This window comes from Mesocricetus auratus, unplaced genomic scaffold, assembly GCF_017639785.1.
Source record: "Mesocricetus auratus isolate SY011 unplaced genomic scaffold, BCM_Maur_2.0 Super-Scaffold_100006, whole genome shotgun sequence".
In the NCBI taxonomy this organism is placed as follows: domain Eukaryota; kingdom Metazoa; phylum Chordata; class Mammalia; order Rodentia; family Cricetidae; genus Mesocricetus; species Mesocricetus auratus.
This window is the reverse complement of record NW_024429190.1, coordinates 105,500,287-105,527,907: the sequence shown is the minus strand read 5'-3', so window position 1 is coordinate 105,527,907 and position 27,621 is coordinate 105,500,287. Positions and strand designations below refer to the sequence as shown.

The window sequence follows — 27,621 nt, the reverse complement described above, 5'->3', positions numbered from 1 at the left end:
TATTATTATTAAAATCTATACAGTTTTCAAATGCCATTGGTTTATTTTTTAACCTAAATGTCCTTTCCCCCAGGATCCCATTCGAGATGTCACATTATTCAGTTTTCTTATCTCGACGTGACATTTTCTCTCTGGCTACCCTTGTTTTGATGACCTTGACAGTTTTGGACAGTCGTGGAGTTTCTCAGCTGGGGCTCGTCTGATGGTTTCGCACGATTACACTGGATCACGTGTAGCACTGATAGGAAGACACCGTATGACAGAAAATCAACATAATTCGTCACTGCTGACGGTGGCCCGCCCTGGTCACCCGGCTGGGGCCGTTGGTAATGTTTTCCGTTATGAAGTTTCCTCCTGCCGTACACGTGGTGTGACCTTTTAAGGTTTTATTCACTTGTTTTTTAAACATACGGTCGGGCGAATGTCCCACTCTCTAGAGCGGCTCTGCGCCGCGAGCAGGCGCCGGGCTTGCCACTGAGCCACGCAGGAACGCGGGACCTCACCTGTGGGCGTGGTCCCACGCACTCCGCCCCTCCAGAGAGGCCCCACCCCTCCCACGTGGCTCCGCCCCGCCCCGCTTAAGGCGACCACACCCGGAGAGTTTTCCGCCCCGCGGGCTCCTCCGGCGGTGCGCAGACGCTCGCGGGTCGAGATCCGGGTAAGCGACAGTGGGAAGGAGCTGCACGCTCGTCAACCTCAGCGACCGGTGCCAGGTGAGTGAGGGTCCCCGTGAGCCGCCTGCCGGTGCTGGGTGTTGGTGCTCGGCGGGGGGGTGCGAGAGTCCCCCGGGGCCAGGACCCGGAGTTGAGCAGGGTCTGAGCAGGTGAGCCCGAGGACCTCAGCGAGTGCGAGCTTGGGCTTGGTTCAGGTCTTCTCAGTTCAGTGCGCTTCCGGGAGAAGCTTGAGCCGAGCCCCGCCGAGCAAGTAGGCTGTCTTTGGGAACTTTGCTCCGGAACTGCAGGGCGCGGGTTCCTGGACCTGCCACCCAGGGTTTACATAAGGCACGGTTCCCCAGGGGTTCAGAGAATGCGGGATCCAACCAGGATCCCTTCGGCCCGAGGAACTCTTGGGCTTGGCTCCCCAACTTCCCGTGGGCTCTGGCCGGGCTCCTAAAGACCTAACTAGATAAGAAACAGATCTGGGGGACGGATAGCTCAGCTCAAGCTGGGGATGCCTCTCACCGCCCGATGATCAGTGGGTGTCTATGGAGATTGTGTTTCTGGGACCCTCGAGGGTCAGCCCAAGTCATCTGCTCCCTTCCTAGGCCTCCACTAGCTGCTCCCGGCTGCCTTGCCTTGCCCTGCTTCTGAGCAGGGATACCCCGGGGCTACACTGAAAGAAGCTACGAATACAGCCCTACACAAAATCAGTAAATTTAACATTATGAGGTTTTTTTGGGTGGGGGCTAGTAACTCAATTGAGCTGTTGTCAACTGTAAACTTGGTAGATGACTGTGTGTCATTGTCAAAAGGTTGGACGTGTCTGGAACCTTGTAGGGCAGGGTCAGCTGTCTTGATCACCCTCAGCTTGCTTTCATTATGCTCCCTCATTATTTCCTTGCTCCAGCCAGTTTTTTACTGAGAATTCCAGGAGGATTAACAACTCGGTGCTTGTCTGTGCCTAGTGTTCTCTAACCAGGCAAGCCAGGTGAGGGAGGGTTGTCTGTTGCTCTAACACAGAGTGCCCACTTCGGATGCCTATGAGTCATTCTATTTTTACAGTTTTTTTTGTTTTGTTTTTTGTTTTGTTTTGTTTTGTTTTTGTGTAGCCCTAGCTGTTCTAGAGCTTGGTCTGGAGACCAGGCTGGCCTCAAATGCAAGTCTCCAGAGTGCTAGAATCAAAGGTGTGGGCCACTACACCCAGATTACTTTTACACATTTTTAAGCATATTGTATTTTGTGTGTATACGTGTTTTTGCCTGCATGTATGTCTGTGTGCTATGGTGGGTGCCTGGTGCCCTTGGTGTCCTTGGAGGTCAGAAGAGGGCACTGGATACCCTTGGGCTGGAGTTCAGACAGTTATGAGCAACAAGTGCTCTTAAGTGCCGAGCCATTGCTACAGCCCCTTGAGGTTTATTTGGGTTTTTCTGGGGGGAGTGGCTCTGTGTTTGTCTGTCTGTCTGTCTGTCTGTCTGTCAATCATCTATTTTTAGGGACAGGGTCTCTCCTGGAACTTGCTGTGTAGATCAGGCCTGCCTGGAACTCAGGGATCCACCTGCCTCGGCCTCTCGAGTGCTGGGGATTAAAGGCGTTCACAATCACCATGCCCAGCAAGTGAACGCTTTTTTTTGTTGTTGTTGTTTTGTTTTTAAACCAGCTCCACAATGCTCGGGTACTGACCAGTTAGAACAGGTAGCAACTGGTGCCTCACAGTGGGGCGATGCTGGAATTAGGTTACCAAGGTAAGGCCTGGCATGTAAGCGGTGAAATGCGGCTGCCAGCGGACTGCACCAGTGGCCGCAAGAGCAGAGGGAGCAGCCAGCTCGAACTGCTGTGTTAGCCCACACTGCCCCGCCCTCTTTCCTTCGTGTGGCCCATTTCTTACTCACAAGCCATTCCAAGGGCTTCTGCTCCCCGGTAGGAGGGACGAGGCATGCCCTCTTCCTCCACTTTGTCATGGGCCCAGTCCTCATGACCAGGCGTCTCGACCTTGTGACATCTCAGTCTTTGGAGCACGGAGACTGTTTCTGAATCATCTTAGGCTTTAATTTTTTAAAAAATATAACCAGTTGGTCAATGCTACATCTTTTTTTTAATATTTTATTTATTTATTTATTATGAATACAACATCCTGCCTCCATGTCTGTCTGCAAGCCAGAAGAGGGCACCAGATCTCAGTGCAGATGGTTGTGAGCCACCATGTGGTTGCTGGGAATTGAACTCAGGGCCTCTGGAAGAGCAGCCCGTGCTCTTAACCTCCGAGACGTCTCTCCAGCCCCATTTTAGTCTTTCAAAGTGCCCATGATGAACCTTTCTTTTAAAGTGTACAGGAAATGTCGGGTGGGTGGGAGGCAGGCAAGAGAAGTATAATGTCTTTTTTGTGTCTTGAGTATGGGGACTATAGGGCTGGCGGAGAATAGTGGGAGAAGTGCACCCAGACAGAGGCGAGGGCGGAGCCTGAGAGTGCTGGGTATATGGAGCTTCACACCTGTAATCCCAGGACCCAGGAGGTGGAGGCAGGGAGATCAGGAGTTCAAAGCCAGCTTCTGATACAGAATGAATTTGGGGCCAGGGAGACGACGACTCAGTAGGTGGAAAGGTGACGTTCGTAGGCTGTCCTCTGGCTTCTGTACCCATACAATGGTGTGCACTCTCCCCCCAATCCCCCCAGTACACACATGCAGGCAAAATTGGTAGATGTAATTAACACTGAACGTCCTCCTGGGGTGGGGGCAGGGCAGGGGGGGGGATACATAGTGAATTGAGTGCACTCTGGGCTACGTGAGACCTTGGCTAAGGCACCTGGCAGCCTTTGAGCCTTCCAGCCTTCCTATCTAAGTTTGAGTTTGAATTTTCACATATCGGAAAGAGGGAACTGACTCCTGTAAGTTGTGGCTTACCCATGCCCGTGTGCGCACGCGTGTACACACACAGGCACACACGAGCGGACAAAATTTAAATGCTTAAAACAGAAACAAGCAAGCTCAGCTGTTTGAGCGCCTTTTGCAGCCATGACAAGGAAAAGAGAAAGGGCCTTCTCAGTTCAATTGCTTTGTCTACAAGGCTTTGATGATCAGTGATGCCTGAGTGTTGTGGCCCCGGAGGGTAATGGTGGCTTGGGATGATGGCAGGAGAGGGGACTCCTGTGGGAGACAGAAAAGAAACCCCGGGTAGGTGGGATTGCATGCTTTGTTCCCAGAAGGCCTAAGACTTTTCTCTTCCCTTCCTTGCTGCTTTTCTCCCTCTTGGGTCCAAAGCAGTTCCTGGCAACTTGGCCCCATGGGAGTGGGAAAGTCTGGGTGTGGCTGTGTTTCGAAGGCACAGCTGATGAACATTCTCCATTTTCTGTGATGCTTTCTTCACAAGCCCCACTGTCCTTCCAGAACATTTGGAATTTGAGCCATGCCTGCATAGGACAGCTCTGAGGATACAGGAGATCTAGGTTCGTTCCCCTGGTGGGAGTTGGCATTTGTAAGAACAATTGTTGAACTTTTGTTTGTTTGGATTGAAACCTTTCGGTAACCTCTAAAACCGGTTAGCCTACATCAGGCATGTTTGACCGTAACTTGGGAAATAAAAAGGCCCAGGGTCACTTGGTTAGTTGTCGTGGGGGAGAAGACCGGCTATACAGTGGAATGGTCGGCCTCTGATGATCCTGCCCACACGGCTGTGAGAAAGAATAGAGAGGGAAGGGCAGCTGAACAGTTAGGGAACGGGGTCTGGAGAGACGGCTCAGTGGTTAAGAGCACAGGCTGCTCTTCCAGAGGACCCAGGTTCAATTCCCATCACCCACATGGCAGCTCGTAACTGTCTGTTATCCAGCTCATAGGGATCTGAGGTCCTCATACAGACACAAATGCAGGCAAAAGACCAATGCATATAAGATAAAATAAGTCGTTAAAAAAAAAAGCAGGTTTAAGTTACTTTTCTGTTGCTGTGACAGAAAAGGTGATTCTTAAAAAAGAAGGTGTTTAAGAGGGCTTATGCTTTCAAAGGGTTAGAGAGTGCATGATTGGAAGAGCAGTCACAGAACAACAGAAACAGCTGAGCCCTCACGTCTCAAACCCACAAGTAGGAGGCAGAGAGAACTAACTCAGAATTCGTGAGTCTTTTGAACCCTCAGAGCCCGCCCCCCCCACCCCGTGACATACTTACTCCAGCAACTCCACGCCTAATGCTTGCAAACAGCCACCCACTGGAAGCCAACTATTCAAACATGTGTGCCTATGGGGACTAGTTCAAGCCACTGTAGAGTACTTAGTGCCCCTGCTGAGGACCCAGGTTTGATTTCCAGCACCCACGTGGCCTCTCACCACTGTCTGTAACATCCAGGGGATCTGACATCCTCTTCTGACCTTGGCGGGCACCCGTCGTGTTAAGTGTCTACACACACACACACACACACACACACACACACACACACACACACACACACACAAACACACACAGGTGGCAGGCATGGCGGCCATACGCGTTAGGTAATAAAAACGAATTGGAGGATTGGAGGACGGTTTTCATCTGCAGGCAGCCCTGGATAAGCCAGGTAGCCACATAGCTGACAGGGTGTTTGTGGAAGGGTTTTGAGATGAGTGAGAGCGGCGACGGTCTTGTTGGTACTGTGGGCGTGTTACCAAGGAACCGGGAAGCTGATGGTGGAGTGGCCGCCGTCAAGGCTGCCTCTGTGATGATCATCGGTGTTAGCTTTTTGGGATTGAGTTTTTGAAGGCCCCACTGTCTTGGCAGCAGAGACAGACAGTTGAGCCGAGCCCCAGCAGTGGAGGTTGGCTTGCAAGACAGAGGGATGAGAATTCAGGGTGGGGGGTGGGTATAGAAGAACACTGGACTGGAAGCTGTTCACATGAAGCCTGGTGTGGGAAGCATCCTTGGAGGAAAGGGACGTGTAACGGGGGCAGGGCCAGTGTTAAGGGACGAGAGCTTGCTGTGTCCACCGCAAAGGGCACAGTTATTTTTAGGAACTAGGTGGACAAGGCATGCCTCTGTTGAAATCTCCAGTGAGTGCCCACCGCTTGTCCAGCCAGTTCTGGAGGCACAGAAGGAGACGTTAACTGGGGGATGTCGAGGTCCCTCTTTGGGTTCTCAGTTTTGTAAATAAAAGGCGGAAAAGGCCTTGGAAGGGTGCTCAAGGATGTAAGGATTTGGGAAAAACAAAAGCAAAACAGCAGAGTAGGCAAACTGGATCTCAGTAGTTGCCAGGGGGAAGGGATGGAGGAGAGGACGAGGGAAGCCATGCCTGTAAGAAAGCAGGCAGGTTCAGCAACAGAGAGCTGCCTGGCAGACGAAGGGGCGGGCGGGTTTGTAGGAAGAAAGCCCAGAGAGTCTGGAAGAGCATGGCCAGGCTTTGGCCAGACTCTGAAAGAAAAGGAGAGCAAAAAAAAAAAAAAAAAAGAGGGGAACTTGTGCTTTTCTAAGTGGTGGAGAATGGAAGGAGAGGTCCAAGTGCTTCGTGGTGGACGCTCCTCCATGGGTGACTGCACAGGTGATAAGCACGTTATCCCACTGAGGGAATTCCTCCCGGCTCCTAGTCATGACTTTGGGTGAACTAGCATTCCTGAGGCAGGTGATCGGCCAGGGAGGTGATTGACAGGCCCAGCTGTTTCTACTGGTAGAGAGGAGTCTATAGCCTGCGGCGATCTAATCTTTGGGGTAGATCAAAATGTCCTGTGTGTCCACCCGGGGCTAGTGGTAGATGCCATCTTTTTGGCCTGGAAGGTAATCGGCCTCCATGGGAGCTCTGATAGTCGTCTTCAGTGGCACCCCAAGCCAGCTGCAACACTAGGTTTGCCTCTCCCGAGGGTATCCCAGAGAGCTTGGATGAGGGCCCAGTTTGGAAGGTGGAGAAGGTCATGAGCTCTGATTTCTTGTCGCCTGTCAGGTGTCCTCTGAGATTCTACGGGGTGGGAGCAGGACTGAGCAGGTATCTAGGCTAGAGAAGCAGTTTTGTCTAGGTTATATTTATATTTGATGTCAAGGGCATGGCGATGTTACAGAGCTCCCAGGAGCAGCCGAGTAAAGGAAAACGGGCAGCAGAGAGGAGTCAGTCACAGGAACCAGGGCCGCTTTGCTTCAGTAGACGTGAGGGGCCAGCGGTGGCGTAGCTGCCAGCAGCTGGAGCAGATGTGCTTCACGAGAGCGACTGTGTAAAAGGAGGAGAGGGTCCCGTTTCCTCAGCTCACCCTCTTTGCCCCTCTTCGCACCCGAGGAGAGTGGTGGTGAATGCCCACAGCCCCTGCACCTCAGTCTGCAGCTTCTGTGTATGACTTGTTTATTGCGACAGTATCTGGGTCGCTGTTGCTCCAGGTCAGCAGCTGTGGAATGTTCTCAGTACAGAATTACCATAATTTATTCAGTCTTTCCCTCGCCGGTGGGTAATGAGTTCTTTTCCTGTTTTTATCGACTTGGCAGCAGCAAAGTTGGGGCCAAGATGCTACCCCACGTTGAATGCTCCAGAATGTATTTATTTAGGGAGTGTTTGCATTTTTAAGGCTTTTAAGTTCTCTTAAGTCAAGAAGTGGGATTCTAGCTAGATCTCACTATAGATGGTTGTGAACCACCGTGTGGTTGCTGGGAATTGAACTCAGGACCTCGGGAAAAGCAGCCAAAGCTCTTAACCACGTCTCTCCAACCCGCCATCTCAACTTTTATCCACTCCTTCTTTTAGTTTATTTTGTGTTCTCTTGTCATCGAAAAACCTGTCATGTTACCTTGATTATGGTTTCTATTGCTGTGAAGAGACACGATGACCACAACTCTTTTTGTTGTCATTGTTGGTTTTTTTTTTCCACAACAGCTCTCCTAGAGGAAGACGTTTAGTTGGGACTGGCTTGTGGTTCACGGCTTAGTTCATTGTCGTCACGGTGGCAGCTGGTCGGAGGACGTGGTGCTAGAGGGGAAGCTGGGAGTTCTACTTTTGATCCTTAGGCAGCAGGAAGAGAGAGACCCTGGGCCTGGCTTGAGCATCTGAAACCGCAAAACCCACTCCCGGGTGACTGACACCCTTCCCCCATCAAGGCCACACCTCTTAATAGTGCCACTCCCCGTGAGCCTAGGGGTGCCACTATTCATCCAAACCACCACACACACAAAGTGCCCCCCTTTTCCTTGTCCTCTGGTCAGTGTAAGTCAGCCTTGAAGGGGGGGATCGTTTAGAAAAACCATCCTGAGTTTCCAGGTTGGTCATGTAGTGTCATGAGAGCGTGTCATGGTGAGGCTTCATGTTTTGGGTCCTGGGTTATGACTGGTGAGAGAGCAAACATCTCAGACTGCATTAAACCCTCTGTGGCTGGCTACCTGATGTTAAAGTGTAGCTTCAAATTCAACTTGACTTTTCCCTATTGCTGAGAGAAGTATTGGAAATCCTCACCTGTAAAACTCATTGCGGTGGCATGGTAATCCCAGTATTTGGGAGACTGCGGCCAGAAGTTCATGAGTTCAAGACCAACCTGGGCCATATGTGACTGTCACATATTTATTAAGGACCATGTATTTAAGGCCAGCCTAGGTTACACAGTGAGTCCTTATCTTTAAGAAACAAAAAAAGGCAACAGACCAAAATAATTCTCGCTGTAATTTTATTTAAGTCAAGCTCCATTTGTCCTTGGCAAGAGTTCCAGCTTTTATGGACTTGTCTTCCGTGTTTGGAATTAACAGGTGTTTTTAGGTCTGCTTCGTGGATGGTACTGCGCGGTCTTCGGTGTTTGGGTCTGTATTGTTTACGTTTTAAGAGAAATAACCAAGAGCTGGGACAGTTTCTTTTCTTGCAGTCCTAAAATTAATAGAAGAAACACATTTTTACAAAACAGCAAGACTCAGGCACTTAGAAGCGACGTTCCCTGGCTGACTTCAAGCTGTATTTTCGTGCTTTTTGTCCAGTTGGTAGCTGGGCCTTGTTTCTCAGCCTGCTGATAACTCTTAAAGGGCCCCTCCCCTGGTGCCCTTGTGGTCCTTGTCCTCAGGACAGCCAGGCTTTTCAGGAAGAGCAGATAAAAATGAGACTCGCCTGTAAACTTTACAGAAAGGGGGAACCTGGAAGTCTTAGTCTGTTTTCCGATGCTCACGATAAAAACGTCTGAAGCCGGTTAACAAGTGAAGAGAGGCTGATGAGCAAATAACAAAGCTCAGTGTTCCCCGCAGCTGGCTGCTTGCTACATCCGAGAATGGCAGAGTCGGAAGGAGAAGTAAGAAAGGATGAGGTGTTACAATAGCCAGTTTCCACATCCCACTCAGCTCCCCTCCGAGGTTTTGTCACATCACACCTTACACAAAGACCATAGCAGAACCAACCATACCAGTACCAGGACAGAACCCCACCCCCCCAACCCCCTTGCAGCTGGGCCTTCTTCCTGTGCGTCCAGGGTTGTGTGGCCAGCTCAGCTCGACTGATCACGATTCCCTCCTCATCTAAGGCAACAAGGTGAGCCTTCTGTGTCCTTCAAGGGAGATGGCGGTGTAGTTAATACACAAAGATATAGCAGGCCAAATGGCGGGAGAAGACTCTGTCCTGTAGTCTTCATGCTCTCACCTGTCTCAGTGGACTGGACTAGAGTGGCCTGGTGTATTCGCCCTTAACTGACCTTAGAAATTTTCTAAGGCCCATGCGTGCTTCCCAGACAGAGACAAACGACTAAGAGATAGCTGGAAAAGTCCTTGGTTTGCCGGGGCAGGATTTTGGAAAAAGTCCTCAAAACACGTGTGTACGCACCTACGTGTGTGTTTGATGTGTGTGGCGTATGTACGTGTGTGCGCCCGTGCTGTACGCATGTGGGGATCTGCCTTATGTGTTGAGATACGGTCTCACGCCGCCTCTGGAACCTGCCAGTTTGGTTAAACTGAGTAGCCAGCAAGCCCCGGTGATGCTACAGTCTCCATCTCCAAGTGCTGGGGTTATAGGCATGTGCCACCACCACTCCTGGCGTTTTATGTGGGTTCTGGGGATTTGAACTCAGTTCCTTATGTTTACATAGTGAAGCACTTTATCTGTTGAAACATGTCAACCGTCAACATGTTTTTAATATTAATATCCCACGTCTCATTTTTGCTTGCTTTTTCTGTCTTTGTCTTGCCCTGAATTTCAAATCATTTTTACTTGGAAATTTGTTTTTCTTATAATCAACACATGTCTGGGTTTAGAGAGATAGGGGATGGCAGGCAGCCATGACAGCTACAGTCTTGAAGACTTTTGTCTTTGATGGAGGAATTCACACTCTTACTGTTGTGGCTGTGGTCGTTTTGTTCCGGGTTGTCTTTGCTGCTTATTATATTTGGAGGTTGTTTTCTTTCCTTCTTGTTTCTTGCTACCTTGGTTGATTTCTCATCACTGCTTCTCCGTTCCTGCTGTTAGAATTCTAAGTGTTTTAATTCTGGCAGGTGCCTGGGATGTGTTGATGTGTCCAGCCTTAGGGTCACACTCAGATAAATAGACACATACAAAGACACACGGTACATGCCCCAGTCAGCTCCCGGGATCTAAAACTGTGTTTTAGCAAGCCTTACGCACGCACAGGTTTGAAAACCGCAGTCCTAGAAAATGCTTGAAGCAACACTGTTAGGAGCTTGTACCTGGACCACCTCATGGGAAAGCCTCTGATGCCTGAAGAAACGGGGAGAGGTAAGCGCCTCCCCCACCCCACGCAATGAACGAATTAAGTCAGAATTCTTGGGGTTTCTGTTTGTCAGGTTATAGTGAACCCTCTGTTCCTAAAGCAAGACAGGGCAGATGGTTGACAGATGACAGCCAGAAGGTTCTGGAACGCCACCCACTTCTCTTCCTTAGTTCGAAACGAATATGTTGATCCTTTTGCCATTGGCTGAGCCAGCACCGCACAGGTTAGGGATTGGGAACCATATGTCGTAGCAGCCAGAAGCCAGCCGGGCATACAGTAAGGGCAGCTCTGTCCTTGGGGTGGAGGAACGTGCTGGCAGGCCTTTGCTTCCTCGTTGATGCTTGAGAGTTTTCAGCCTCCTCCCAGAGGCCGGGCCCGTTAGCACGCTGCGATCTGCATTGGAACCACCCTCGGGTCTTCCAGCCCCATGGGACCAGGTGGCCCATCTCAGATCCAGCTCCGGGATGGAGAGTTCGCGCTATGCCCCGTTCTCCCGGGGTTGCAGAGTTTCCACTATGTCCCCTTCTCCCGGGGTTGCCGTCTTCAACCTCAAATATCGACACGCAGGGCACCGTTGTTGCGACAGCAGCCCTGTGTGCCCTGGCTGAGCTAAAGCTGACCATTGCTGGGGTTCCTCACACCCGAGAGAGATGAGATCTGTGGCCGCCCACCCCAGTTTCTCTGTGTCACATGGAGTTCCCTGGAACAGACGGTACTTTGTGTATGACTCGGTTATGTGGGAGGTGTTGGGAGGTCACCGTCACTTCCTCAGTTTGGTTTTCCCAGGCTGGCCTTCATGTCCCCCAACTTGACCTCCAGTCTGGGTGAGTGGAGTGGAACCCAGGGTGTAACAGTGGCAGCTTTGGGGGCTGAAATGCGTCGGAGAAGAAGACGCCAAGAGATCCAGTTTTAGACCTTTTCCTGTCATTCCCCAGCCAGCCCTGAGGAACTCAGAACTCAGGCAGGCCTCTCCTGCTTCCTGGCCCTTGGTGCCTACCAAACAAAACAAGCCATTGACTCAAACGATACCAATGGTTCAGTATTCTGGAGCAATCCAAATGCCACTGAGGACCGGGTTTTTTATTTCTTAAGAAGGTGCTTTCAGGTTTGCTCCCTCAGGCTCAACCCCGCCGGGAGGCCCTCACGATTGCTGTGGCCACTCTCCTGCCAGCTCTGCCCAGGAATTCTCCAGGTTGGGCAGCCCAGGAGATGTTCTCGGACGGCAGCGTCTGCTCTGCAGCCTGGAGAATGAGCGGCGTCAGCCCTGCTATTTTTAATCCCTTCAGTGTGGGTGGGGAGCCTGAATGCCTGCCTCCACCTTCTGTGGGCTTTTTGTGTAGTGCCCAAGAAAATGCAGTCAGGGTTGGTGAGTGCTGCCCCAGGGCTCTCTGGCTTGTGTCAGTCACTTAATGGCACCCATGACCCACATAGGTGAGGTTACTGCCCCACCATCACAGGGTGTGGGGCTCTATAGACCTGGAAGGGTTAGGATGTCCCTATCTCTTCTCGCATCCTGTTCGGGCTGGGAGGGAGAAGGGAATCTTCTAGAAGGGTGCTGCTTGCCTCCCCCCCCCTCAGAATCCTGGGGTCTACCTACAGGGCAGGTGCCAGCCAGGTGAGTCAGGGACTCGTGGTCCTGGTGGGATGCAGCTGTGTTGAAGATCCCAGTTTGGCAGGGGTGGGAAGCAGCAAGGAGGTACGGCTGTCCAGCGGCCTGCAAGAGCCATCCTCCTCTCCCTGGGAGGCCGGGAGAAGCGATCCTCCCACTGGCTGGCCTTTGACCTCCGAACCTTGCTCCCTGGTGTGTAAAATGGGGGTGGTAGTGTCATACACACCCATGATTTTGCTGGGAAAGGTTATCGAGGTGTCCAGTGAGGAAATGAACATGCCCGTCCTAGGAACTAGAAGGAAGGGGTGACTAGAACACTCTTGGTCATAGAGAACATGCTAAGTTCCAGAAAGAGCCATCATTGCGAGTGGGAAGGTCAGGGTAGCTTCCTGAAAGAGGTGTACCCCATGTGACCTCAGGAAAAGCTAGGAGACAGCAGGCTGGCCAGCCCTGGGAGCCATCTGACCAGTTGTTTAAGATGGAAATTGCCCAGATTGGCTGAGTTGAGACACATACATTTCCTGGTTTCTTCTGTCACACACACACCTTTGGGGGGGGGGAGTGTTTTGGACCTCCTGTCTTTTTGCTGTTCCTCGGTGGCCCAGCGTGTAACTCCTCCTAGTCTGGAATGCCAGCCACAGAGAGCCAGGACCTGATAGAGAATTGTATGCCTGATTGATCTGAGTGTTCTCCAGGAACTTAACTTTCAGTTTCTGGCAGCGTGACTGTACTTTGCACCACAGAAGATTCTAACTGCTAAGGGATGGTTAAGCCGCAAGGCTTCTCGGCAGGGCCAAATGTTCGTGTCTCCCAGGTGAGAAGGACTAAAATTACAGAGTGGGTAAATGGGCAGTGGGCGTCCGACGGTGGTGTTGGATCAGGACCTGTAAGCCTTGATCTCAGCCTCTGTCCCTCTGTCCCTTGCTGCTGCAAGAGGTTGTAGAGGTGCCTTTCAGAGGAGGGAGACAGCCTCTGAGAGGCTTAATGTGGCTTAACGGAGGGCCCAGCCCTCTTGTTCCATTTCTAAAAAGGTTTAAGTCTGTTTCCCCAAGGAAGCAGCTGTGAGCTAGCTACAGAACCTTCGTGAAGCCCTAGCTGCCTGGATAGGAACCCCAGAGAGTCTGGATCTACCCGTGACCACTAGAGAGAACAGGGATCCTCACACCCTGGTGTAGCCCTAAGACTACATTCCTTCCTCCCCGGCTCTACCCCGCCCCGCTTGCCCCACCCCCAGGGGAGAAGGAAGAATGACTCTGAAGTATGTGTGTGTTTTGAGGAAGTGCCTGTGACTTCAGCCTTCTGTTAGGGGGAGACTAATAGGCCCTCTTCCAGTGCAGGGTAGGGGGGCAGAATCATGTCTTCAGATGTCCCTAATCTCCTCCCCCCACACCCAGCTAAGCTTTGGGCTTTTACCTCCATGGCCATATTGCTTGATAATACATCAGCATAAAGGAAGGTGTTTTGTATCCTTCCCTTAAGAGGGCCCCGAAAACCGTGTAAGCTGTGTGTGCCACCAAACACACACACACACAAAAACCCGGCAGGGACCGGTGTAAGCTAGCAACACTGAGAACAAGTGGTGTTTTAGCTTTTAGCTAAAAAGTGTTCGATTTTTTGGAGAATGTGAATGCAGTAACTCGATTGTGCTGGAATAGTTCTCGTGTGTGTGTGTGTGTGTGTGTGTGTGTGTGTGTGTGTGTGTGGTGTCAGGGTCCCCTTCATATGTAGCACTTTATGTTACATTATAAAACATGAAGTTGCCAGGCGTTGGTAGTGCACGCCTTTAACCCCAGCACTGGGGAGGCAGAGGCAGGTGGATCTCTGTGAGTTCGAGGCCACCCTGGTCTCCAGAGCGAGTTCCAGGACAGCCTCCAAAAGCAATACAGAGAAACCCTGTCTCGAAAAACAAAAAACAAAAAAAAAAACAAAAAACCCATGCAGTTTACAGAATGAGAAAAGTCAACTATATTGATCTGAAAGGCTTAAAATGAAACCAGCTGTCTCCCCAACACACCGGACTCCCCTTTGTCTCCTGACACACCCTCCCCTTTGTCTACTTCTGTGCATGTAACTGTTTTTTCCTAACGCTATCTTTATTTAAGTGATAGGTTTATAGTTCTGTTTGTTATTTTATCAGTTTAGATATTTCTTGCTGCTTGGATAGATGAGGAATCGATACATATATCAGTGCTAATTGCATTATTATGACTGTAGCATGTATGGCTCACTGCTGTCCCAGATGACCTGTGTGGTTACATGTGCAGGGCCACCAAGCTTCCTGTTCCTGCAGTGAGTCATCCCTCCCCTTGGGCTTGGGTTTTCACGCACGCACCCACCCAGCCACCCACCCACCCACGCACACACCCATTGCTCTGAGCCGGGCAAGTTACTCCCCAAGTCTCGTCGCTTAGCTACCATCTTGGGACTTCCTTTTCAAGCTTTCTGTGTTGGATTCCCCCTTGCATTGGGGCTCTTATTTTCCTTATTTACATCCTCATTCTGTCAGAATTCTGCAGGGATTTCTTTAAAAGTAGGTGGGAGGTGGGGTGCCTTGTGTTTTTAGTCTTTTTTTTTTTTCTGGAAAAGTCTGGCAGCCTGTTGATAGGTGGGCCATTTGGCTGGCCGTAGGAATGAATGAAAAGCTGACACGGTTTCTCCGTTGGAAGTTTGAAGGAACTGTTATCTTGTAGTGCCTAGCAGTGGTTGAGGATCCAAGTGTCTTCTGTTTCCCCCTGGAGAACCTTGGTTCCTTTCAGTTTCTGAACGCTTGTAGCCTTGTTTCTATGCCTGAGTTCTCGTGTCTGGCTCGTGAACTTTGCTGACGGTCTCTTCTCAGACATTGGATCGCCACCAGGTTGGTCCTACTGTCTCTTCCGGTGTTAGTCAGTGTTTTTTTCCTTTTTTCTTTTTTTTTTTTTTTTTTGGTTTTTCGAGACAGGGTTTCTCTGTATTGTCTTGGAAGCTGTCCTGGAACTCGCTTTGTAGACCAGCCCGGCCTCGAACTCACAGAGATCCGCCTGCCTCTGCCTCCCTAGTGCTGGGATTAAAGGCGTGCGCCACCAACGCCCGGTAGTCAGTGTTCTTATACCACCATAGATGCTATTAATATCTGTATGTGTGCCCGTGGGGACGTGTGGTGTATCAACTTGTATGTGCCTGTGTGTGTGTGCACAGAAGCCGGGAGAGAACTCCTGAGTGTTTTGCTCTGTCACTGACTGAATTTGGAGCTAGGCTGGCAGCCAGTGGGTTCCAGGGATCCTCCTGTATCCACCTACCTCCCAGCACCAGGCTCCTTACAGGCACACACATGGCCATGGCCAGCTGCTACGTGGGGGCTGGGGATTTGAACTTGCGTATTCATGCTTGTGCAGCGAGCGTCCTCACCCACTGAGCCATCCCCAGCCCTCACGGGGTTCTTGTGCTACAACTAATCAATGTCTTGCCTCAGTTTTTCCGACTTCCCCCTTGGAACTCATTTTAGATCAGTGGTTCTCAGCGTTCTCAGCATTGGGACTCTTTAACATTACAGTTCCTCGTGTTGTGGTGACCCCGCCCCAACCATAAACTTATTTTTGCTGCTATCCCATAGCTACTGTTGCGAATCGTAAGTATCTGGCACTCCAGGTATCTGGATCTTGTCTCCATAAAGGGGTCCTTTAAAACCCCAACTGGACCCATGAGTTGAGAAACACTGTTTTAGATTGTAACAGTCCTACATCTTTTTGTATCTGTCTGTGGTTGTTTAGTGCTTCAGTACATAAGTGCGGGGGGGGTCCGTGGAGTCCAGAAGCCAGCCTCAGGCATTCGTCAGGTCTCAGTGGGATCTGGTGTTCTCTCCGGGGATCCACCTGCCTCCGCCTCCCTAGCACTAGAACTCTTAAGCATAGGGCGCTGTGTCTGGCTTTTCCTGTTATGGGGGTTGAACTCTGGTCCTCATGCTTGATGCACTTCACTGACTAAAACCTCCCCCAGCTCCCCTCCCTCCCTCCCTGCCTCCCTCCCTGCCTCCCTCCCTGCCTCCCTCCCTCCCTCCCTCCCTCCCTCCCTCCCTCCCTCCCTTCCTTATTTCCGGGATAAGAGCTCTTGTAGCAAAGGCTGGCCTCAGACTCTCTATGTACCTAGGCCCCTGACCTCCAGAACCCCCTGCCTCTGCCTCTGAGTGTTGGGATTGCAGGCATAGCTCACTGCGACCAGCCTTTTTGTTGCTCTTTTATCTCTGGATTTCTTTTCCTGACCTGCTTTTCTCACCTTTCTGTTGAATGCTTAGAGTGTGTTTGTTTATCGTTCCCTTTATACACAAATTTGTTTGCCACCGGTCTGTCGCATGTTGAACTTCTAAGCTCTTCTATTTTCAGTTTCTAAAGACAACTTTACTGCCTTCTTACTGTTCCCATGTGTACAGAATTTTCCTTTTGTTTTTATGGATACATTTTTCTCTGTGTCTCTGAGCCTACTAATTGTGTGTCATTGTCCCCCCCCCCCCTTCTCATCGATGGCTCTCTTCTCTTGTTTTGGTCTCTCCTGCTCTTATCGGGACCTGTTCATATGTCCTGCGATGCTTCGTCGTCTGTTTACATATATAGGGCCGGGTCCTTGGCGTTATTATACCACTTTTTGCCGCTTGTGTGAAATCATCCTTTGTAGCTCTGGTCTTCTCCCTGTCTGCCCCTGCCTCAGGCGTCCGTCATGGAGCTTAGCTAGAACCCTTAGTCCTTCAAAGCCTTTCATAAAAGGAAGCATCCAGGTGAAGTGGGTCCCTCATGAGCCATTAACCTGTGCTGGTGCCACGCCCTCTGCAACCATAGCACCTGTCTTGGGAGCAAGAGGTTCAGGGCTGGGTCCCTTGCTGTGTCATGATGACGTGCCCCCCCCCCGTTGTCAGTTTCTCCGTGTGTAAGTGGAAAGAAGAGGTGTGGTGGGCAGGAGTAAACCGAGTCATCCCCTTAAGGCTGCCTTGGCTTACCAGCTGGGCCACATGCTCTGTCACCTGCATACATGAATCAGGTCCTTAGCTTTCCCCTCCCCCAGAGTTTGCGTTGCTGGCTGGGTGTGTTGCCTGGTCGTAGAACCCACCCCAGCTCTTATTATGGTGACTCATGGTGACCATGGTGACTGTGTTGTCCTATATACAACAAGTGAGCCAGCCTTATCTGGGCTCCTTCTCCCAGGTAGGAGGGAGCAGTGAGCACCTGGTGGTGGTTTTTGTTGTTGACATTTCAACATTTGTTGTAGTCTTAGGGGTTTGATGCTTCTCTTGCTAAAGATGCCGACCAGGCTGAATGGGCTGGCCATAGACCTCAGACACGAAGGGATCTGTAGGAAGAGAGAGGTGGCTGCTGTGTAGATTAGTTTGTAATTCCTGCTCTTGCAGGCCATGACAGACTTAAGTTTTTTTGGTTTTTTGTGGCAGAATACATGACACGAAGTTGACTATTTTTACTAATTTTAGGTGAGTAGTTCAGCAGCATTGATGGTGTAACCATCACCGTGACCCATTTCCAGAACTTTCTCATCATCATCATCGCAAGCTAACTATCCCCACTTAACAGAGCCCCTCTTGCCCCAGCCCCCTGTGGCAGCCATAGCCTTCTGTCCTTGAGTGGAATCGGGCGGCATTTATCCTACTGTATCTGGCTTATGTCACTTACCGTTCTGGGTTTAAGTTCATCCGTGCCGTGGCTTGTGCCAGGATGTCCCTTGTTTTCAGAGTGAGTGGCGAATTTTCTTTTCTTTTTTTGTTTAGTTTTGTTTTTCGAGACAGGGTTTCTATATATTGTTTTGGAGGCTGTCCTGGAATTCACTCTGTAGACCAAGCTGGCCTCGAACTCACAGAGATCCACCTGCCTCTGCCTCCCGAGTGCTGGGGTTAAAGGCGTGCGTGCCACCAACGCCCGGCTAAGTGGCGCATTTTATCTGTTCATGTGTGACACTGGAGTGGCCCCTATGCATGCATTTGGACTGTGGATAATGTTGCTAGGTGAGGTAGTCCACGAATAACTGTTCAAGGTCTTGCTTTTGTTTGCTGGAGCCCGTGGTAGTTCTGTGTTTAGTTTTTTTTTTTTTGGCTTCCTTCCTTCCTTCCTTCCTTCCTTCCTTCCTTCCTTCCTTCCTTCCTTCCTTCCTTCCTTCCTTCCTTCGGAGCCATCACTGTTCTCCACAGTAGCTGGCCATTTCGCCACATGGCTTGTTTGTCTAGCAGTTTGATCGCAGTCTTATAACTGTCATGGGGGGACACTCAAGGTGTGCGTAGGGTTGTGCCTTAAGTGGGGGTCATCTGTTTGGTGTCTCTGGTGCTGGTGGCTGGCTGTGTTTTTTTGTGGCCCATTCCTCCACAGGTGGAGCAGTTGCCTGCTTGGTGTTGCCTTCGTGTTTTTACTTTTCCCTAGAGGGGAAAGAGTGTCCACTTTCAGGAGCACCTTCAGTTGGATTGATTTCAGCCCAGGTAATCTAGCAGAGTCCCACAGTCATCTGGCTGATAATCTCAGTCACACTGGACCAGCTCTTTGCCACAGGAGGCAACATTTTCAGGTTCTGGGGCATTGGGGCCAAGGACTGTATCTGAGACATTTTTGGGGGACGATGGATGGCCTTGGCTCAGGCCTTTTGAATGCCCTTACCTCTACTTCTTTAACTGACCAGTGATGTCTTAAGGCTTCGATTGAGGCCTTGTGGCCCTGATGTCCTGTCAGCCCTTCCATCTCTGTATGGGCCAGCTCCCTGGTAAGCAGGTGCATATATAGAAGTTGGATGAGCTTGAGAGTTTTTATCCCTTGTCTGCATGTCACAGCCTGACTTCTGTGGCCACTTGGAGACACCAGTACTAAGGGAGTTGGTCTCAGCCTGCTCCGATTAATTCCCAGTAGAGCGTGGGGGGTCAAGCCGTTTCCTGTGGTCTGGTCTCTCTTTAGTTGTTGGAAGGATTGCACGGCACAGAGGCTACGTAACTGGGCGCTGCAGGGCTTGCTTGCCGTGCAGACACATCTCAAGCTCAAGGGGACTCCTTGCGTGGGCTGGATGGGATTCCAGCCACCTTGGGGGTCTTGAATATCGTCATCGGTCCACAATGCGCTGAGCCCATGACTAAACTGGTCTCTCTGACTGTGTTCCCTAGACAATCCTGGCAGACACTTGTTTCAGACCCAGGTGTGACTGGTAGTAGGAGGTGATGGCGGAAAAGCAAAACCTGTACCTCCCCTGACCTGAACTGCGCTTGAAAGAAAACACAGCTCAGTTTTGGTGTGGGGGAGTATGTATGATTCTCTCCCTACCCTCCCTCACCTCTACTTGTGTGTTCAAGTGCCCAGGGTCCCTAAAGGTATGCGTTTGGGTAAGGCATAAGCAGGTGTTGGATCCCCCCCCCCCATGGGGCAGCAGTTACAGGTAATTGCGAGCCGTGATGCTGGGATCTGAATTCTGTCCCAGTTCTTGCTTCACTTGGGCTGCTCAGGTCACTGGCGGACCTACTATGCGCAGGAGGCCGCAGAAGTGTGTTGCTCACGGTTCTCTGGAAGCTGGAAAGCTAAGATGGAGTGTCAGTGTCTGTCTGCCGAAGGACCGTTTCTGGACTTAACAGCTGGGCGTTCCGGCTGTGTCCTTCTGTAGCGGTCACTGTGGTCTTAGTCCATTTTGGGAGAGCTCTACTGTTGAGACCCAGCCACCTCGGTACCCTGCTTCCTAAGCCCTGGGGCGTCATCTGGGAGACAGGTAGATTCTTTTCTGCCACTGCCCGAGGCCATCAGCTGAAAGAACGTGTCTTTCAGGGGTCCCCTGCCTGCTCCGTCACTCTGTGCCCATGGTAAGGTTGTACTGTGTGGGGTGGCAGCATTCCTACCATATGGCACCTGAGACGGAAGAGGGCAGCCTCAGATCCTGATGACGAGCGCCCAGTGACCTAAGTAAGACCTAAGTAAGACCTACCAGCAGAAATAGCCCATCAAGGTTTCACCACCTACCAGTGCTGCCACAGGACTGGGGACTGCAGCACGTGGGCCTTTGGGGGCCTTTCTTTTTTTTTTTAAGATTTATTTATTTATTACATATACAGTGTTCTGCCTACATGCCAGAAGAGGGCACCAGATTGAATTGTAGATGGTTGTGAGCCACCATGTGGTTACTGGGAATTGAACTCAGGACCTCTGGAAGAGCAGTCAGTGCTCTTAACCTCTGAGCCGTCTCTCCAGCCCCTTGAGGGCCTTTCTTGAGCCACGTGACGGCACTTCCCTTGGCATTCTCTGTCTTCCAAACTATACCAACCTTCTTACCCCCACCCCTTTGCCCTGCCACGTCAACTCCCCTCCCCCTCCAGTCCCCACAACTCTCATTCTTTACCAAATGCCCCAGGGTCCTCTGGGGACCACCCACCCACCCCAAACCCAGTTTGATGTTTTATACTGGGACAACTCAATGAATGAAAGTTAAAATGATGAGTGAGAACAAACTTAGCACGATGCCATTACTATTCCTATTTAATAAGGGAGTTTGTAAAGCTCAGCCTTTGGAATTGTACTCCCAGGACCAGTATGTTCTGCAGAGATGCAGTGTAGTGTTGGTGAAAGTCCCAGGATCCAAAGCCAGGTAGATGGCCAGGGTTTGAGTCCTGCCTCCACCATTCACTGGCTGGCTATACCTTCCCCAGGTCTCCTGGTATTTGAAGGCTGTTGGTTTTAGGATTGTGTTAGGGTTGTTGTAAAGTTAAATTCCACGGAGATCCCTTAAAGCTGTGCCTGGCACATTGTGTTTGATAAATGGTGACGATTAGCATAGCCTAATAAGTCCAGATGATTTGAGGGTAGAATTAAGCAGGGGCCTCTTTGTGATTGGACTTTTCTGAGCTTTCATGGTGCTGGCATAGATTGGGCATTGGTTAGGACACGTAATCACATGTACCATTTTGTAAGCTTTTTACACACCTGCCTGATCTTTGGCTAACTTGACAGTGTGTAGGGTGGTGTTGGAGTCGGTAATCACAGTGCAGGCAACATTAAACTCTGTGTACATCACACTACTTCTGTATGGGGACCCCAGCTGTGTTGGGGTCCTGATTGGGACTGTTAGGTATGGTGGATTGTAGATAACCCAAGCGTAAAGAGACAACAGTGACGCCGGGCTGTGGTGGCACTCCCAGCACTCGGGAGGCAGAGGCAGGAGGATGATCTCTGTGAGTTCAAGGCCAACATGGTCTATAGAGTGAGTTCCAGGACAGGCTCCAAAACAATACAGAGAAACCCCTCCCCCCCAAAAGAGAGGGAACAGTGAAATTGGATAGACTGGTATCTGCAGAGAAGATTTGGATCTTTTTGTGTTCTAATTCTCTTTGTCTGTGTGTGGCTGCCACCAGAGTTGACTGTCACACACATGCCCTGGGTGTCCTGCTCTACAGAATGGTATGCAAAAATACATAGTTGGGGCCTTATTCTGCCAGGAGCCAGGACTTCAGCGCTGATTGTGCTGACCCTCTCCCACTGGGTATTGGTCAAATATTTATGTGATCCTATAAACCAATGGTTTTCAACCTGTGGGTCTCTACCATTGAAAAGCACATTTCTGATGGTCTTGGGAAACTGAGACACGCTCAGTAGCATAATTACAGTGATGAAGTAGCCACGAAAATAAATTTATGGTTGGGAGTTCCCAAGACCATCAGAAATAATGTTGAGAAACCGCTGCTATAAATGGTTGTCAGAGCGAGTGAGGGGTGAGGTTTAAAAGGGAAAATGGCCAGCCTCACTCAGCTACTGACCATCAAGGCAGAAACCAGGTTTTAAGCCTTCTTTCTTTTACCCACTTAAACTGTGTTGGATGATCATGGGGACAAGGCTGCTGTGTCATACCAAAGCCCTGGAAGATAGTCACCACAAGTCACAGGGAGCATTGGGGCTTCTTTTCTCAGGGCTACCTGATCTAGGGACTGGGAAGGCCTGGGTAGGTTGGTTCTCTGGTCCCCTTGCCTGGACCAGTGCCTTCAAGTGAGGTGATCCAGTTTCTGAGTCCTGTGTGTTGGCACAGAAACCCAGGGTTAACATGTAGTATTAGAGGGAGAAAGAGAGACAGAGAGACAGAGACACAGGGAGAGACAGACACAGAGACAGAGACAGAGAGAGAATACATATATTTAAAGTTGATAGTACTTAAAAAGTTACATAGTCTGGGGTTTTCTTAAACACACAGGAAGTGGGTATGGTCTAGGGCAGTGATTCTCAACCTTCCTAATATTGAGACCCTTTAATACAGTTAGTTCCTCATGTCGTGGTGACCCCAACCATGCAATTATTTTCTTTGCTACTTCATAGCCGTAATTTTGCTGCTATTATGAGTTGCAATGTAATGAACATAATGTAAATATCTGATATGTAGGGTGTATTTTCATTGTTAAAAATTGACCCAAAGGGGTCATGACCCACAGGTTAAGAACCTCTGGTCTAGATGAATCAAGAATTGACCTTGAAGCAATGCTTTGCTGAAGCCGAGGTTTAAAGATTTATGGCCCTGTTCTGCTTATATAAACTCTCCATGTCAATCATTGCTCACGGGCGCCTCCATCGTGAGTCATTCCTTGGAACTGCAAAGCCACCGTTGCTTACATGGTGTGCCCGGCCAGCTCGACTGACTTTGAATGCATGTGTGGTAGGGTTTGGGCAAGTCTGGCTTTCCCTCCTCTTTCTTCTTCCCTCACAGCCAACAGCCTTGATCTAAAAGTTGGATTCAGCAGGGGGAAAGAAACTCTTAAAGCAGGTCACCAATGGCAAATCCACCTGGGGCCATCAAGTGAGCCCAGAGGTGCCTGGTCTGGGGAAGAGGGGCGGGCTTTGCTGTCTGCTACCCCAGATCATGTTCTACCACATCCTGGTTCTGATGTGCTCCAGTGACAGAACCAAGGGCAGTGGGAGCTAGATAAGCATCCAGACTGTCACCACCACCCCAGTGACCTGGGACAAATAAGTGCCAGGGCGCACACATGCACATGAATAAATAATACAAGTTAAACATACAAATAAAATTGTTTTCGAAAGGGAGGGGTGAGGATTTGAGGTCAACCCGGGTTACATTGTAGGATTCTGTGTGTGTGTGTGTGTGTGTGTGTGTGTGTGTGTGTGTGTGTGTGTGTGTGTGTGTGTGTGTGTGTTTAGTTTTATAAGAAACTGCTAAACTCTCTTCCATAGTTGAACTATTTAGCATTCCCCCATAGCGATTTGGAAGCTGTCGTCCATACCCCAGGGTTTGGTTGGTCACTGTTGTGGGCCTGGCCTTTCTAATAGCTGTGCGGTTTGTTGTTTACATATATAATGGCATGCTGAGGACCTTTCCATGTACTGTTATCTCTGTATACCCTTTGTCCAGCTCAGGTCTGTTTTCTCTATTTTATAAGTCCCTTTATCAGATGTTATCTCTTAGGAATACATTCAGCCATTCTGTAGGTTGGGTTTTTTTTGTTGTTGTTTTTTGTTTTTGTTTTTTCCTGTCTGAATCAGGCTCTTGTTACTTGGCCCAGGCTGGCCCCAAATGTTTGGCCATAAGGATCCATCCTCCTGTCTCAACCTCCAGACATCACTATGTCTGGATTTCTTCCCTTTACTTAGGAAAAAAAAGACAGCAAAGACTGTCAGAGCTGTGTTGTTTCAACTATATATTTATGGGTTTGTGTGAGAGCAAGTGGCTTCTGTTCTGCGTGAGAGGCCGCCGTGTCTGGACCTGTACTTCAGGCTTGGCACCTCGGCCGCTTACTCCTCCTTCAGTGTCTCTAGAAATCAGGCTGGACACTGGACCTAGGGAATAATAGGCCAGCTTTGCTGCAGGCTGAAGATCTGTCTCCACTTCTCCCTGGTAGGCGTGGAGAGCATAGGGCTCTCCATTGTGGTAGTGGTGGCAGTGGCGATGGCTGAGTCTGGGGAGAGGAATTCCATTCCGGAAGCTTTTTCCCTCTTGTCCTGTCTCTCTAGATATGTGCCTATGTGGTGGGAACCCTTGAAATTTACGGGCACACTGGTGTGGGTAGCCATGGCTTTAGGGAGCAAGCCCTTTCTTTCACAGTCCCAAGGAAATTCCCCCCTCCCCCACAGGTGGTGGCTTTGACTGGGTACCCAGGAGGCTTGGTTCTCGGGGATGCTGGGATGCCAGGATCCAAGTTCTCCTTGGGGTGCTCATGTGTGGAGAGGCGGCCCTGCACTCAGCTGGGGGGAGGGGAGGTTTTAACATGTTCCACAATGGTCTGTTTTGGAAACACATTGTCCTGGATAGTTTTATGTCAATTTGACACAAGCTAGAGTCACCAGAGAGAAGGGAACCTCAATTGAAAAAATGCCCCATGGCTGTAGGCAAGCCTGTGGGGCATTTTCTTAATTAGTGACTGATAGGGGGAGGGCCTAGCCCATTGTGGGTGGTACCATCCCTGGGCTGGGTTCTACCAGAAAGCAAGTTGAGCAAGCCATGAGGAGAAAGCCAGTAAGCAGCACCCCTCCATGAACCCCCCCCCCATCAGCTTCTGTCCTGACTTCCTTCAGTGATGGACAGTGATAGGGAAGTGTGAGCTGAAATAAATAAAACCCTTCCAAGTTACTTTTGGTCGTGGTGTGTCATCACAGCAATAGAAACCCTAACTAAGAAACATATGTTTATGCCGGAGAGGGCCGTAGCTGGGTGAGTCTACGTGGCTGCCTTCCATAGTCCCAGTGAGGAAGGGAGGGTGATGTTTTGGTTGTAGTGTCCCCAAGAGAGTCAGAACCAGAGGCTAGACATTCTCTGTAGGCAGGGTTGTTAGGATTAGAGCCGGGTGCCTGTCCTATGCGGGAGGGCTCTCCCGTGAGGTCCCATGTTTGAGTGCCATGGTCAGAAGCAGGCTTGTGGGGACAGGATATGCCTGGCTGTCCAGTCACGTCAGCCGTGGGAAGTACCCCTCAACCGCGCACCTTTCTTCTCCGTTGAAGGGTAAACTGGAAGTAAAGCTTTGGGCAGGTAGCAGGCAGTCTTTCTGGGTCACCATGTTCCCATTTATCACGGAACAAGCAAGAGCTTAGAAGGGGTGGTAAGGGTCCCTACATGCTGAGGTCCCTTGGGGCTTCCTAGAGCCCAGAGGTCTTTCCTCTGAGCTGGTGACTCCCGCCCTGGGGTTCAGTAGGCCGGTGAGCTTCAGGGTGTTACACACGGGTGTTAATTCCTTTGGGTCCCAGTGGAGTACAGATATCCGAGAGGGAATGTTTAGGCTGTCAGAATGTTTAGGCTGTCACGGTGCAGAAGGCAGTGACAGCATTGATCTGGGATGTAGGGGCTCCCTCACATCACTTTGGACCAGGAAGTAAAGAAAGCAGGGACCAGGGACTTTGCATGGAGCTAACCCCAAGGGCTGCCCCTCTCAGCCTGCTTCCTTCAGCCAAACTCCAACCTCCTGAGTCTCTACAACCTTCCGGAATACCACAAATACCACACTGTCTTCAGAACAGGTGTTCAGATCACAAGCCTGGTGGGGGGGGGACACTTCAGATTCAAGCCGTAACAGCGTGAGAGCAGATATTTGAATGTGGTAGGGATAGGGGCCCAGCAGTGGCAGATCAAAAGCCTGTGACAGCGTGGGTACACACCAGCAGGGGATTCAATATGACAGTTCAAGACCGCCTCTGCCGTTGGCCCATCTGTGCCTCTTACTTAGAAGGACATAGTGGCATGTACACCAAATCGGCGGTGATTGTGAAGCAGCCGAGAGAGAGAGAGAGAGAGAGAGAGAGAGAGAGAGAGAGAGAGAGAGAGAGAGAGAGAGAGAGAGAGAGAGAGAGAGAGAGAGAGAGAGAGGAGAAGGTCAGTGTGTCACCATGTCACCATAGCCAGAGATTGAGGAGGGATGAGGAACCCCTGTAACTGTTCCACCACCCAGGACACCACCACCCCCCGGCCCCCATGTTCCCGACCAGTGAAGCAGGAAGCTTCACCCACAGGGAGGAGAAAGTGACCACCCTGCCCTGTGGAACTCCGGGCTAAGCCTGTGGCTTTAAGTCCTGACAGGCCTCAGAGGGAAAGAGAAGGAGCATGCTCGGACAATTCCAGGTGGAAGATGAATCTTTGGAGAGGAAAAGACTGGAAATACATGGAGTATTGTGGGAGGGAGGGAGTCAGGGCCACCACAGGGCCGAGTTCTGCAGCGGAATTAGCCACAGACTGGGCCTTGAGGGGCCTTGGGGCAGAGCTCGTCCCAGGAGGCAGATGCTCCTCTTGCCAGGAAACCCTGCCACAGCTCTCCCAGGAGGGAAGGCTGTCCTCCTATGTCCTGGATGTCTCAGCTGAATAAGCCCTGTGTGCGCTATTTTTATTTTGGAAGAGCCACCGAGGCCATGTGGAATGGAAGGGGCAGCTTTGTGCGTGGTTAGAAATGCCTGTCTGAACTGGACCTTTTCTTAAAGTTGCTTCTGTTAGGGTCAGTGCGGGACGTGAGCTTCACCTCCAGCCGGCCTTTCTTCCCGAGGCAGCTAGCCTTACCCGGTGCTTTGTGTGCAGTGCCGAGAGTGGTCTGTGCATGTGTGCAACCACACCTCTTGGTTTGTATGTTTCTGCCTTCTTTCTTTAAAAGTGAAAAAGGGGTGTGTGTATGCGTCTGTATGTCTGTGTGTCTGTGTACATGCATGGGCATATTCCTGTGCAGGTATCCATGGATCTAAAAGGTGTCAGGGTCCCCCTGGGTCCGGAGGCGGCTGTGAGTGGCCCTGCATGTATGTTAGGAACCACACATGCGTAGCAGTTTAGAAAGACAAAGCTGTCTAAAGGGCAGGGTCTGAAGGCTGCCAGTTCTCGCTCCGTCCACAGCCACAAAGGCGCCATCACCTCATTCCCTGTTGTATTGCCTACTGGTCCCCTTTGGACCCAGAGACCAAAGTAAGTGGACTAGAGGCCATTTTGCGGGGTCCGCTGGTACCCTGGAGAAGTTCTGCAACTTCCTTGGGACAGCTTATTTAGTTCTTCAAGGCAGACGCGGCGGGCGACTAGAATTATTTTAAGTGCACAGCCTCTGGACAGTTATTAAAAGCGGGGACCCCAGATCCGGTCCGTCACCTGGGAACCTCTTTAGACTGGGAACTGACGCTGGAGCCCATGATGTTTTACAGTCCCTTGGCATAGTTCAACTGCCAGTGTGTGAAACGGTGGCTGCCACCCTAGGCCCCGTGGACATGACTGGAGGCCGTGAATTTCCTCACACGCCCTTAGCCTGGGCTTTTGCACTTTATTGCGGTGGCGGCAGCTTGTTACGTAGAGAGAGCTAGCAGGTTGCGGGGCAGTGGTTGATCTCTGTTCCCCCGGGGCCATTTTAATCGATGTGGGGCGTTGCCGAAGACCTGTGTACAGAGGACTGTGAGAGCAGGTGTCCCCCCACCCCTTACTGCCTCATCTCCACATAACTCTTTTCTTTCTTAGGGCTTTGATACCTGCGCTGATTATGGGCTCTGTAGCAGAAAGGCCCGTGGGATTGCAGGGTGGGGTGGGGGCATCTCTTGGCTCTAAGAGTGATGACTCCGACATAACCATGTTGTTTTTTTTTTTGTTTTGTTTTGGTTTTTTTTTGGTTTTTGGAGACAGGGTTTCTCTGTGGCCTTGGAGGCTTTCCTGGAACTAGCTCTTGTAGACCAGGCTGGTCTCGAACTCACAAAGATCCGCCTGCCTCTGCCTCCCAAGTGCTGGGATTAAAGGCGTGCGCCACCAACGCCCGGCAACCATGTTGTTTTGTGTTAGAGAATGGAATGCCCAGGAGAGACATAGA

At 50.6% G+C, this 27,621-nt stretch overlaps 1 protein-coding gene across 1 annotated transcript in view; it reads left to right on the top strand.

The window, feature by feature from the left end:
* The first annotated feature begins 564 nt into the window (after positions 1–564).
* Positions 565–27,621, top strand: part of Anxa11 (annexin A11) — a 44,518-nt gene continuing 17,461 nt past the window's right edge. The window contains exon 1 of the mRNA XM_040747859.1: positions 565–713. The gene's annotated coding sequence lies outside the window, so the exon portion shown is untranslated. The remainder of the gene's footprint in view (positions 714–27,621) is intronic.